This window comes from Anguilla rostrata, unplaced genomic scaffold, assembly GCF_018555375.3.
Source record: "Anguilla rostrata isolate EN2019 unplaced genomic scaffold, ASM1855537v3 scaf0266, whole genome shotgun sequence".
In the NCBI taxonomy this organism is placed as follows: domain Eukaryota; kingdom Metazoa; phylum Chordata; class Actinopteri; order Anguilliformes; family Anguillidae; genus Anguilla; species Anguilla rostrata.
In genome coordinates this window covers 1-10,234 of record NW_026985807.1, presented here as the reverse complement: position 1 = coordinate 10,234, position 10,234 = coordinate 1, and the positions used below count along the sequence as shown (strand labels likewise).

General features: G+C 52.4%; 2 non-coding genes and 1 pseudogene across 2 annotated transcripts; all 3 read right to left on the bottom strand.

Moving 5' to 3' along the window:
• Positions 1–3,361: 3,361 nt before the first annotated feature.
• Positions 3,362–3,454, bottom strand: LOC135246409 (U2 spliceosomal RNA; annotated as a pseudogene).
• A 365-nt stretch (positions 3,455–3,819) lies between these two features.
• LOC135246410 (U5 spliceosomal RNA) lies at positions 3,820–3,936 on the bottom strand. The gene has a single exon (XR_010327666.1). It is a non-coding gene; the product is annotated as a U5 spliceosomal RNA (small nuclear RNA).
• Positions 3,937–4,365: 429 nt separating this feature from the next.
• Positions 4,366–4,552, bottom strand: LOC135246408 (U2 spliceosomal RNA). The gene has a single exon (XR_010327665.1). It is a non-coding gene; the product is annotated as a U2 spliceosomal RNA (small nuclear RNA).
• Between the last annotated feature and the right edge of the window lie 5,682 nt (positions 4,553–10,234).

Below are 10,234 nucleotides of genomic sequence, written 5' to 3'. Positions count from 1 at the left end.
CTGTCAAAAGCTTTCTCCATGTCGAGGCTAGCCACCACCAGCGGCAAGCCCCGATCCCCCACCCAACACAAAACATCCCGCACCAGCTGTAGATTAAAAGTTGTTGACCTCCCCTCCACTCCGCACGTCTGGTCCTCCCTCACAAGGTGAGGCATAGCCAGACCCAGTCGCGCTGCCAAAACCCTTGCCAACAGCTTGTAATCAACGCACAGGAGGGTGATGGGCCGCCAGTTGCGGAGATCCCCCGGATCTCCCTTTTTATGCAGCAGGGTCACCACCCCCTCCCTCATTGACGGTGCCAGCTCCCCCTGCCGGAACACCTCCTGCACCACCTCTAACAGGTCATCCCCCAGCACGTCCCAGAACCTAGAGTAGAACTCCTTCGGGAGACCGTCCAACCCCGGCACCTTGCCTTCCTTCATGCCCCCTAGTGCCCCTCGGAGCTCCTCCTTACTAATGGGGAGCTCCAGGGCTGCCCGCACCCCCTCTGGCACCCCCTCCGCCACCCCACCCAGAAAGAACGAGCCCGCCTCACCATCCACAGGCTGCTCCCCAAACAGCTCTGCGTAAAAGTCAGTGGCTATGCGCACCATCTCCTCCGCCCCTGTGCATATCTGCCCACCTGCTTCCCTCAAACCCTCCACCACCCTTCTTTTCCGTGCCGCCCGCACCGATTGAAAGAAGTACGCGGAGCACTTCTCGTCCTTCTCTCTCCTTTCAGCCCTGCTCCTGAAAGAGAAGGATTGTGCCCGCTCTTCGAGAAGGCCCCGCATTTCCTCCTTTACTCTGGCCCACTGTCCTTCGTTAAAGGCCCCGCCCTTATTCCATTCCACGTACAGGCGCTCTAGCTGTTTCTCGAGCCGCCTGAATGTACGCAATTCCCTCCTCTTCTTCCCCCTACAGTACCCCTGCGCCAGCACCTTCGTCCGCACCTTCAGCCCCTCCCACCACTCTATGACTGTGGGGAAGAAAGGCTTTAGGCAGGCCCACCCTCTGTGCAGGGCACGGAACCGCTCCTGGAAGGCCTTCTCCTGCAACACCTGAACGTTCATCTTCCAGAAGCCCCTCCCCACCTTTGGCACATCTAAACTTAAGTCCACCGCCACTCCGCAATGGTCCGAGAAGCATAGTGGTACCACCTCGGCCGACCTTACCCTCTGCCCACCCGGCACAAAAACAAAATCCAGCCGGCTCCGGGCTCCCCTCGAGTTCCCCCAAGTGAAACCCGGCCCCGCTGGGTGCACAACTCTATATGCGTCCACTAAGGCAAACTTACTAATTAAACCCCTCAGATGCCCTAAGCTAAAATCGCCCCCCTCAAAAGAAACATTGAAATCACCCCCCAAAATAATATACCGATTTGTCAACAAAATTACATCCATCCCTGAAAACAAATCCTTCCTCCCTGATGGCAGTGTCGGCGCATACACATTTATCAAGCGCAGTTTCACTCCCCACCAGTCCACATCCGCCACCAGGACCCTCCCCTGCCCAAAAGAAAAACTCCCAACCAAAACAAAATCCCTCGATCCCAACAAAATCCCAACCCCCGAAGAATGAGCCCCCCCCACACTCCAAAATGAGGGTCCCCTTACCCACTCTGCCGCAAAGCTCTTACTGTCTTCCTCTGACCTCAAATGCACCTCCTGTAAAAAATACACAGAGGACCCCTTGACCGTCAGAAATTGGAACACACTCCCTCTCTTTGAAGCCCCGCTCAAACCCCGTGCATTGCACGTCATCACAGATAGACACGGCATTATACAGCGCTATAAGCAACCACTCTCAACTCCACAACCCGGCTCAAACCCCCGGCTCCTCCAACACCTCCCCCGGAGCCTCTTCAGCCAGGTAGGGAAATTCGTTCGGAGAACCCGGTGTGATGGAGCCCCCATCATACGCGGACTCCAGCATGGGAGATGGCGGGTCCCACTCCAGGCTCTCCCCACTCCCTATCCCCACAGACCCCTCAGAGTCCGACACACACCCATCGCCCCCCGCAGTCACCTTTGGCTTCTTGCTGGGGAACACAGTCTCCACTAAGTTCTCCGGCCCCAGAGGGTTTTCCTCCTCCATGACCAGAGCCCAGTCCACCACAAGGCCCCTTTTGGTTGGCGTGCACCCCCCCTGGGCCTCCATGACCTCTTCTAGACTTGCCGCCCCTGCCCTCCTTCTCCCAGCAGGAGCCTCCTCTCCCCTCTTCATCTTGGGATTCTCACGCACCCTCCGCTTCTCACCCTCGTTTGAATTCTTACCCGCCCTTCCGGCTGCAGCATCCCCCTCCACCGCCGCCTGCTGCTCCTGTGCCTGCTCCGCCGCCACCGCAGGACCAGCCGACCTCTCCCCTGTGACAGGGACTGCAGCTTCTTCTCGGTTTGCCTGCTTCCCTTCCGTCGCCGCTGTGGAAGAAAGCGCCTCCACCACAGCCTCCGCTGCGCTCACTGCCGCCGACCCTCCAGACTGCTCCTCTCCCTCGGGAGCCGAAGGTTCCTTGGCCACCGCTGGACCCCGAACCGGATCAGGGGCCGTATTTAGCCCACACGCGCCCGGCTCCTTCTGTCCTTCTACTCCCCCGCCACTAGGAGGCTGTCCTCCTCCCTGAACAACCTCAGCAAACGACCGACGCCTGTCCGGGCAACTCCGGTACAGGTGTTGCCTGCTACCGCATAGGTGGCAGGCCTTGTCTTTTGTGCAATCCCTGGCCACATGGCCTCCCTCTCCACAAAGACTGCAAACAAATTCTGCGCTGCAGTCCTTCGCCATGTGACCATAGTGCAAACATTTGCGGCAGTACGTGGGCAAACCTGCATACGTTAGGTACCCTTTGTCCGGGCCGATAGAGAAAACTGCCGGCAAATGCCTCACGCCGCCGATTCCCCCTGGATCCTGGTGCAACCTGACTAAAAACTGCCTCTTCCCACTCCAAATTCCAAAGGCATTGTTCAGCCTTACCTCGGGCTTCAGCACCTTGCAGCGCCGACTTAGAAACAGTTCAACGTCCCGGGCGGGCACAAAAGGGTTGTACATCAACACGGTCACCATTTTAACATCAAAAGAAAAAAGTGGCTCAAAAGAAATCCCGGATAGCACCTTATGAGGCCCCAACGACTTGTATACCTGAAAAATCTCTAAACACAAGCTCTCACTTTCAAAAGTTATATCAAAAAACCCCCGTGCTTGAAAATCCTGAATGCAAAAAATCCTGCCCACACCAACTGAAAAAACACCTTGCAAAATCTCAATCACCACGTACCGCAGATCCACTTCCTCCCTGCGCGGCGGCGCGACCACAAAGCGCATAGTATTCCTTCGCTTTACTCCAGCTGCCGACGGCTCCAATGCGGGACCCTCCATGGTCTCCGAAGCTTTTCCTCCCGAACTATCGCTGTCTCCGCTATTAAACTGATAAGAACAGATACTACACTTGATCTTAGCCAAAAGGCCGAGAAGCGATGGCCTGAAAATTGGCCACAGCTGGCCGCCGCCGCCCAGGGGGCCGGGAATCCGATCGCGGGGTCCGGCCGGACCCGGTCCCCGCTCGCCATTGGTCCGGGGCCCCCTCGACGCTTCCCCCGGGACCTCTGGCCGTCACCTCAGCTCCACCCACAAAGCCCCACGTCCTCTGCCACGGTAGCTACCTACGTGCTGAAGGCTCTTATCGCCGTTTAATTGCACGAGCACTCGCAGAACAGCTATGTAATTGCCTAGCTAAGCAAGCAAGGAGACAGTCCACACTCTATAACACATGTACCCGACAAGTCACAAACCAGGGACACATGGCAACAAGTCATCAACAAGCTCTCTTAAGAACAGAAAAGTCGCCCCGTCCGGCGGACGGAGCATCCAAAAATAGCACAAACTCAGGAGTGTTCCTCTCCACGGAAATCTTTAGTAAAAGGCGAAAGATTTGTGCGTGATGAAGAGAAACCCGAGCACACGTGGCCTCTCGCCGTCACCAGCCGCCGTAGGCCCTCCCGGCCCGGAGCCGCAGGCCCGGAGTTGTCCCCCCGCGCGTTATCCGCGGAAGAGGGAGAGGAGACGCTATAACCGCCCGACTGGCAGAGGGCGCAAGCGAGCCACGGACCGCTGCAAACCGGCTCGCTAGCTGACTTACTTAACCAACTTCACTCACCCAGCTAGCTGACGGAGAATGACAGATAGATAGATAGATAGATAGATAGATAGATAGATAGATAGATAAATAGAAAGAAAGAAAGAACGACACACACACGATAAAACTATTTCTTTTATTTCATTTAAAAAAAAAAAAAAAACCCACAAGGACTCAGTTGCTTGTCCAAGCAGAAGCAGAAGCAGAAGCAGAAGCAGAAGCAGAAGCAGAAGCATTTCCTTTGCACCCGAAAATAGAGGCGCACCGTTCCCGGACGTACTGCAATACCGGGTCGATGCGTGGAGCGGACGGAGCAAGCTCCTTCTCCGACTCCCAGTCTCAAAAATCCGTTTAATATGTAGTCCCCAGATAGGGGACGTATCAGATATTAAACTGATAAGAACAGATTTTTTTTTTTTTTTTTTTTATTAAACAAGCAGACAAATACTTCACATTACATCACATGCAACTGCTTACACAGCAATGCCGGTCAAACAAGTTATGTTGATCAAAGAACACGCCAATATCAAAACACATTTTCCCTTGACAGTTTACAGTACCTCAGACGCAATACATATACCACGCATAAACAAGCATTGCCACCACATTCACAGATCCAACCCAGCCCATATCACTTTCCATTTTTCTTTTGCTCCATGGAAGCCCCATCTCTCCACCTCCACCTGGAATCTCCAGCACAGCTCTGCCCTTACAAACCCCACAATGCCTTTAACATTTACGTGCACATTAGACCTTACAGCCATACATCGTGCATCCCACAATGCCTTCTTAACTGTAGAAACAAGCAATAACACTAGAAATCTATCCTTACCCCCCATTCCTTGCCATCCCTCCCCAAACAATACTCCCTTTAAAGACAATCCCTGCAACACCACAAAATCCTTTCTAAACTGTGCCCACACCTCCTGTGCAAAGGCACAGCCCCAAAAAACATGCTCCACCCTTTCTACAGCAAAACAGAAATTCCGGGGACAGAACTGGTTAATCGAGATGCCATGCCGGTATAAGATGTCCCGAACAGGTAATCTGTTTAACACCACTAACCAGTTCAAGTCTCTCAGTCGGTTTCCCAGAGCCTTTGGCTGCAGCCTGGCCCACACTTCCTTATTTACCCCTATGAGCCTCACTGGGCCGAGTTTGACTCTTAGCGCGTGGTACAGCTTCCTGTGATCCACTGCCAAACCTGGATCCATGCATTCAGCATGTCTCCTGGACCACATCCGAGCATGCCTATAATGAGCAGGTAACGTCTCGGCCTTAGGGACAGCATTGTCCCAACTGCACAAATGTCGCACAGATGACAGAAACCAAAAACGAACAAAGTACTGATATTTGTGATCCACCGGCCTTACCAAAGAAACACACATATTACAATAAAACAACACATCAAATTTCAAGGGAAGACAGGGAACATCCCGCCCACCCTCCTCCACAGCCTGATACATCAGTACCCTCTGTACATACTCATATGACCCCCAAAGAAATTTAAAAATTGCCTTTGATAAGCCCTTACGCAAGCGTGCCGATAATGGAAAGATGTAACTAAGGAAAACTAAGGAGGGCAAAATGTCAGCCTTTAAAACCAAGACCTTCCCTGTCAACGTAAGTGATCGCTGCTGCCACAACCCCAGCTTTGTTCTTACCTTTGCGATCTTCTTGGTCCAGTTTATCTGACTGCTGTCACCCTCTCCAAACTCTGCCCCTAAAATTCTCATGGGCCCATCGCAAAGGGACATGCCTCCCAAACTATCCCTCCTCCCTGCCCATGCACCAAAAAACTTAATCTGAGATTTTCTCAAATTAAGTGCTGACCCTGATGCTCTGGAAAAGTCCCCCACTACCCTCAATGCCTCGTCCACACTGCGATCTGATGTCAGGAACAAAGACATGTCATCGGCGTACTGAGATACCTTCAAGGGGACCCCACCACCTCCTGGCAACCACAATCCCTGCACTCTGTCACTTGCCCTTAGGGCTGCAGCTAATGGCTCAACATACAACACATAAAGGAGAGGAGAGAGCGGGCATCCCTGTCTGACCCCCCTCCTCTGCAAAATAACACCCCCTAAATTCCCATTGATCTTCACCCTACTACCCACCTTGCTGTACAAAATGTGCATCCAACGCAAAAAATTTGACCCAAAACCAAAATATTCTAATACACGAAACAAAAATGTGTGACTAACTCTGTCAAAGGCCTTTTCTTGGTCCAAATTGACCAACACCAACGGGATTCCCCTATCCTCCACCCAGCTCACCACGTCCCTGACCAACTGCAAATTATAAAAAACAGACCTGCCCCCCACCCCACAGGTCTGGTCCTCATGGATTATATGTGGCATAGCCAGCCCCAATCTAAGTGCCATAACCCTTGCCAGTAATTTATAATCTGCCCCTAATAGTGTCAGAGGTCGCCAGTTATTTAAGTCCTCTGGGTCTCCCTTTTTAAATAAGAGGGATAAGACCCCTTCCCTCATTGAAGGGCATAATTCCCCGCAGTTAAAAATATCTGAAAAAACCTTCAACAGGTCAGGCCCCAGGACATCCCAAAACTCCTCATAGAACTCCTTAGGAATCCCATCTTTCCCAGGGACTTTTTTTCCCTTCATCCCTTTCAAGGCTGCCGTGAGCTCCTCCAGTGAGATAGGGAGCTCCAGCACAGCCCTGACTGCCTCAGGCACTTTGGCGTCCAAATGCCCCAAAAATAACTCCCCCATCCCACTATCTACCTCCTGCCTCCCAAACAACTGCCTGTAAAAGTCAGTGGCAATCTCCAGCATGCCATCCTTGTCGGTCCGCAGTACGCCATCCTCTCCCCTCAAACCTGTCATTGCCGCTTTAACCGCTGCGGCCTTCACAGTTTTAAAGAAAAACGCACTACATTTCTCATCCTGTTCAAAGGCCACTTTTTGTGCCTTAAACCGGAAGACTTGTGCCTTTTCTTCACACCAGCGCCTTTGCCATAGCATCAGCCTCTCCACCCGCCCCGTATCCAATTCACCTCCTTTGTTCCAGTCCCCATATAGAGACTGCAACTGCTGCCTTACAGCCCGAAACGTGCTGAATTCCCTCTGCACTTTCCACTTACCGTAACTCCTAGCAAAACTCCCGAACCTTTCCTTCACCCCCTCCCACCATTCCACCATTGTGCCAAAATAAGGCTGCATCCCTGCCCACCCTTTGTACAGTTCATAAAATTGTGCCTTAAACCCCAAGTCTAGCAAAAATCGGGTATTGAACTTCCAATACCCCCTCCCGAAACCCAAAACAGAAATATTCACACTCACTGATAATAACAAGTGGTCTGTAAACCATACCGGGACCACATTCGCCCCAGTGATTCTCTGCCCCTTAGGCAAAAAAATGAAATCGATACGACTCTTGCTTCCCCTAGTGTTCCCCCAAGTGAAACCAGCACAAGAGGGATGAACCACCCGAAAAGAGTCGCACAACCCAAACCCATCTATGACCGGTCTCAGAGCCCTTAAACTAATATCCCTCCCCTTATCAAAGGAAATATTAAAATCACCTCCCAAAATTAAAGTTCTGTTAGTGCACAATATAGTGTCTAAACTAAGAAAAAGGTCTTTCCTTCCTACAGGGTCTGAAGGAGCATAAACATTTATTGCCCTAAATTTGACCCCTTCCCAAACAAAATCCACCAACAAAACCCTCCCTTGCACAACAGAAAAGCATTGCTCTATTTTAAAATCCCTCCCACCAAACAAAATACCCACCCCTGTGGAATGCACACCCCCAACCCCCCATCTGGACTCACCCTTCCCCCACTCTTTAGTGAACTTCCTTACATCCAGTGCATCCCTCAAGTGCACCTCCTGCATTAAACACAAATCAAACCTCAAAGTAGACAGATAAGCGAAAACCCCTCCCCTTTTAACTGTGTCCCGCAACCCACGAACATTGACAGTGATGATATTAAATAAAGCCATGTTCAGAAACACAAAATACCCCAACCTACACGAAGTAAACCCCCTTTATTTTCCTCCCTCTTCCCCCACACCCCTTTCACCCGAGGGACCAGGGGCCATCCCTATTACCTGCTCAAATCCCTCCATGTCCCACTCCAACTCCACAGAGGGAGACCCTCCTGCCAGGTCAATGTCCGACTCGCCTCCTGACTGAGAAGCCCCTGAGGCATCTGACAGGGCCTTATACCTGTTAGTGAGCGACACTTGCAACCCAGTCTTAAAAAATTTATGGGGATTCTCCATCTCCACGGAAGCCCGCTTTCTCCCCGCCACTCTCGCCCAGTCCATGCCACTGCTCCCCTCAGGGGGGTCAGAGTCCCCCCAAAGAGTGGGAGTGTCCACGTCCCCCGAGGCGTGCCCCGCCACCTCCTCCGCAGATGCTGAAAGAGCGCCTTCTGACACCTTCTCCTTTGAAATAAGCTCTGGGGTCTCAACTGGTGCGTCATCCACTCCCGCCTGCTTCTCCCGAAGAACATCTGCCGCCCGCCGAAACCTCTGGACACTGCTCAACCCAGCAGAACTAGGGCCCGGAATAGCCTCCGGGCTCGCCAGAACCACCGGAAGCACCGGAACCGAAGCACCCACAGGAGCTGTTACCAGATCTCTCAATGGGGGCCGTACCGGTGCCTCAGCCGAAACAGGTTGCTCTGGAATTAGAGCTGAAGCAGCCAAAGACCCGGGAACTGATCCCTGCCTTGCCCCCTTTCCGGAATCCACCTCTGCACCCATCTCCTCCTCTACCGCTCCGGCATGAGCCTCACCCAGCGCCGATCCCCCTTTGGTAGCAGTCTCCCCAACACTCCTTCCATCTCTACCACTAGTGGGCGCTGCCTCCTCGTCCACAGCTGCACTTCCTCCTCTCACCATCTCTGCATACGTGCGCTGCCTCTCTGGACATTCCCGAAACAGGTGCTCGTTACTTGAACAAAGACTGCACCTTTTGGGCGCGGTGCAATCTCTGCCCTTATGCTCTTCCGAGCCACAATTTCTGCATTTCTCGCCCTTGCAGTCCTCCTTTAAATGTCCAAAGCATCCACATTTTCTACAGTAAATGGGCATACCTGGATAGTACAAATAGCCTCTGTCTGGCCCAATAGCAAACATTCCCGGCGGGTGACTAAAACCCCCCACACTTGCTGAATCCGGGCGAAAACGCACCATGTATCTTCTTTTTCCAGTCCAAAAACCATACTTATTTTTAATCTTCATCCCCTCCTTTACGTCAGCACAGTACCTTCTTAAAAAACACAAGATGTCTGCCTCCGGAACAAAGGGGTTGTATAAATGAATTACTAAAGGCCTAAGAGGCCTAGAATATAATAGCCAGACCATCACACCCTTCAACAGCTCATTATCCTTCTTCTTGTTGTAAAGCTGATAAAAATTAAAACAATCCGACTCTGTATTGAAAGTTAGATCATACAGACCTTTGCCGGGCACATCTTGGAGGCAAAACACACTCTCCTGATCCACTTCAAACAATCCTCTCACAATCTTCTCCACAAAAAACTCCAGCGTGACCACTTTCCGCTGCTCCTCCGTCACTTCAAATCGTACAGTGTTGCGCAGCCGCACCCGGTGGGTCGGCACTCCATCTTCTATGTTGTTCATCGTCTTCCTTATAAGTTTTGAAAAACTTAGCCAAAAGGCCGAGAAGCGATGGCCTGAAAATTGGCCACAGCTGGCCGCCGCCGCCCAGGGGGCCGGGAATCCGATCGCGGGGTCCGGCCGGACCCGGTCCCCGCTCGCCATTGGTCCGGGGCCCCCTCGACGCTTCCCCCGGGACCTCTGGCCGTCACCTCAGCTCCACCCACAAAGCCCCACGTCCTCTGCCACGGTAGCTACCTACGTGCTGAAGGCTCTTATCGCCGTTTAATTGCACGAGCACTCGCAGAACAGCTATGTAATTGCCTAGCTAAGCAAGCAAGGAGACAGTCCACACTCTATAACACATGTACCCGACAAGTCACAAACCAGGGACACATGGCAACAAGTCATCAACAAGCTCTCTTAAGAACAGAAAAGTCGCCCCGTCCGGCGGACGGAGCATCCAAAAATAGCACAAACTCAGGAGTGTTCCTCTCCACGGAAATCTTTAGTAAAATGTATCTTT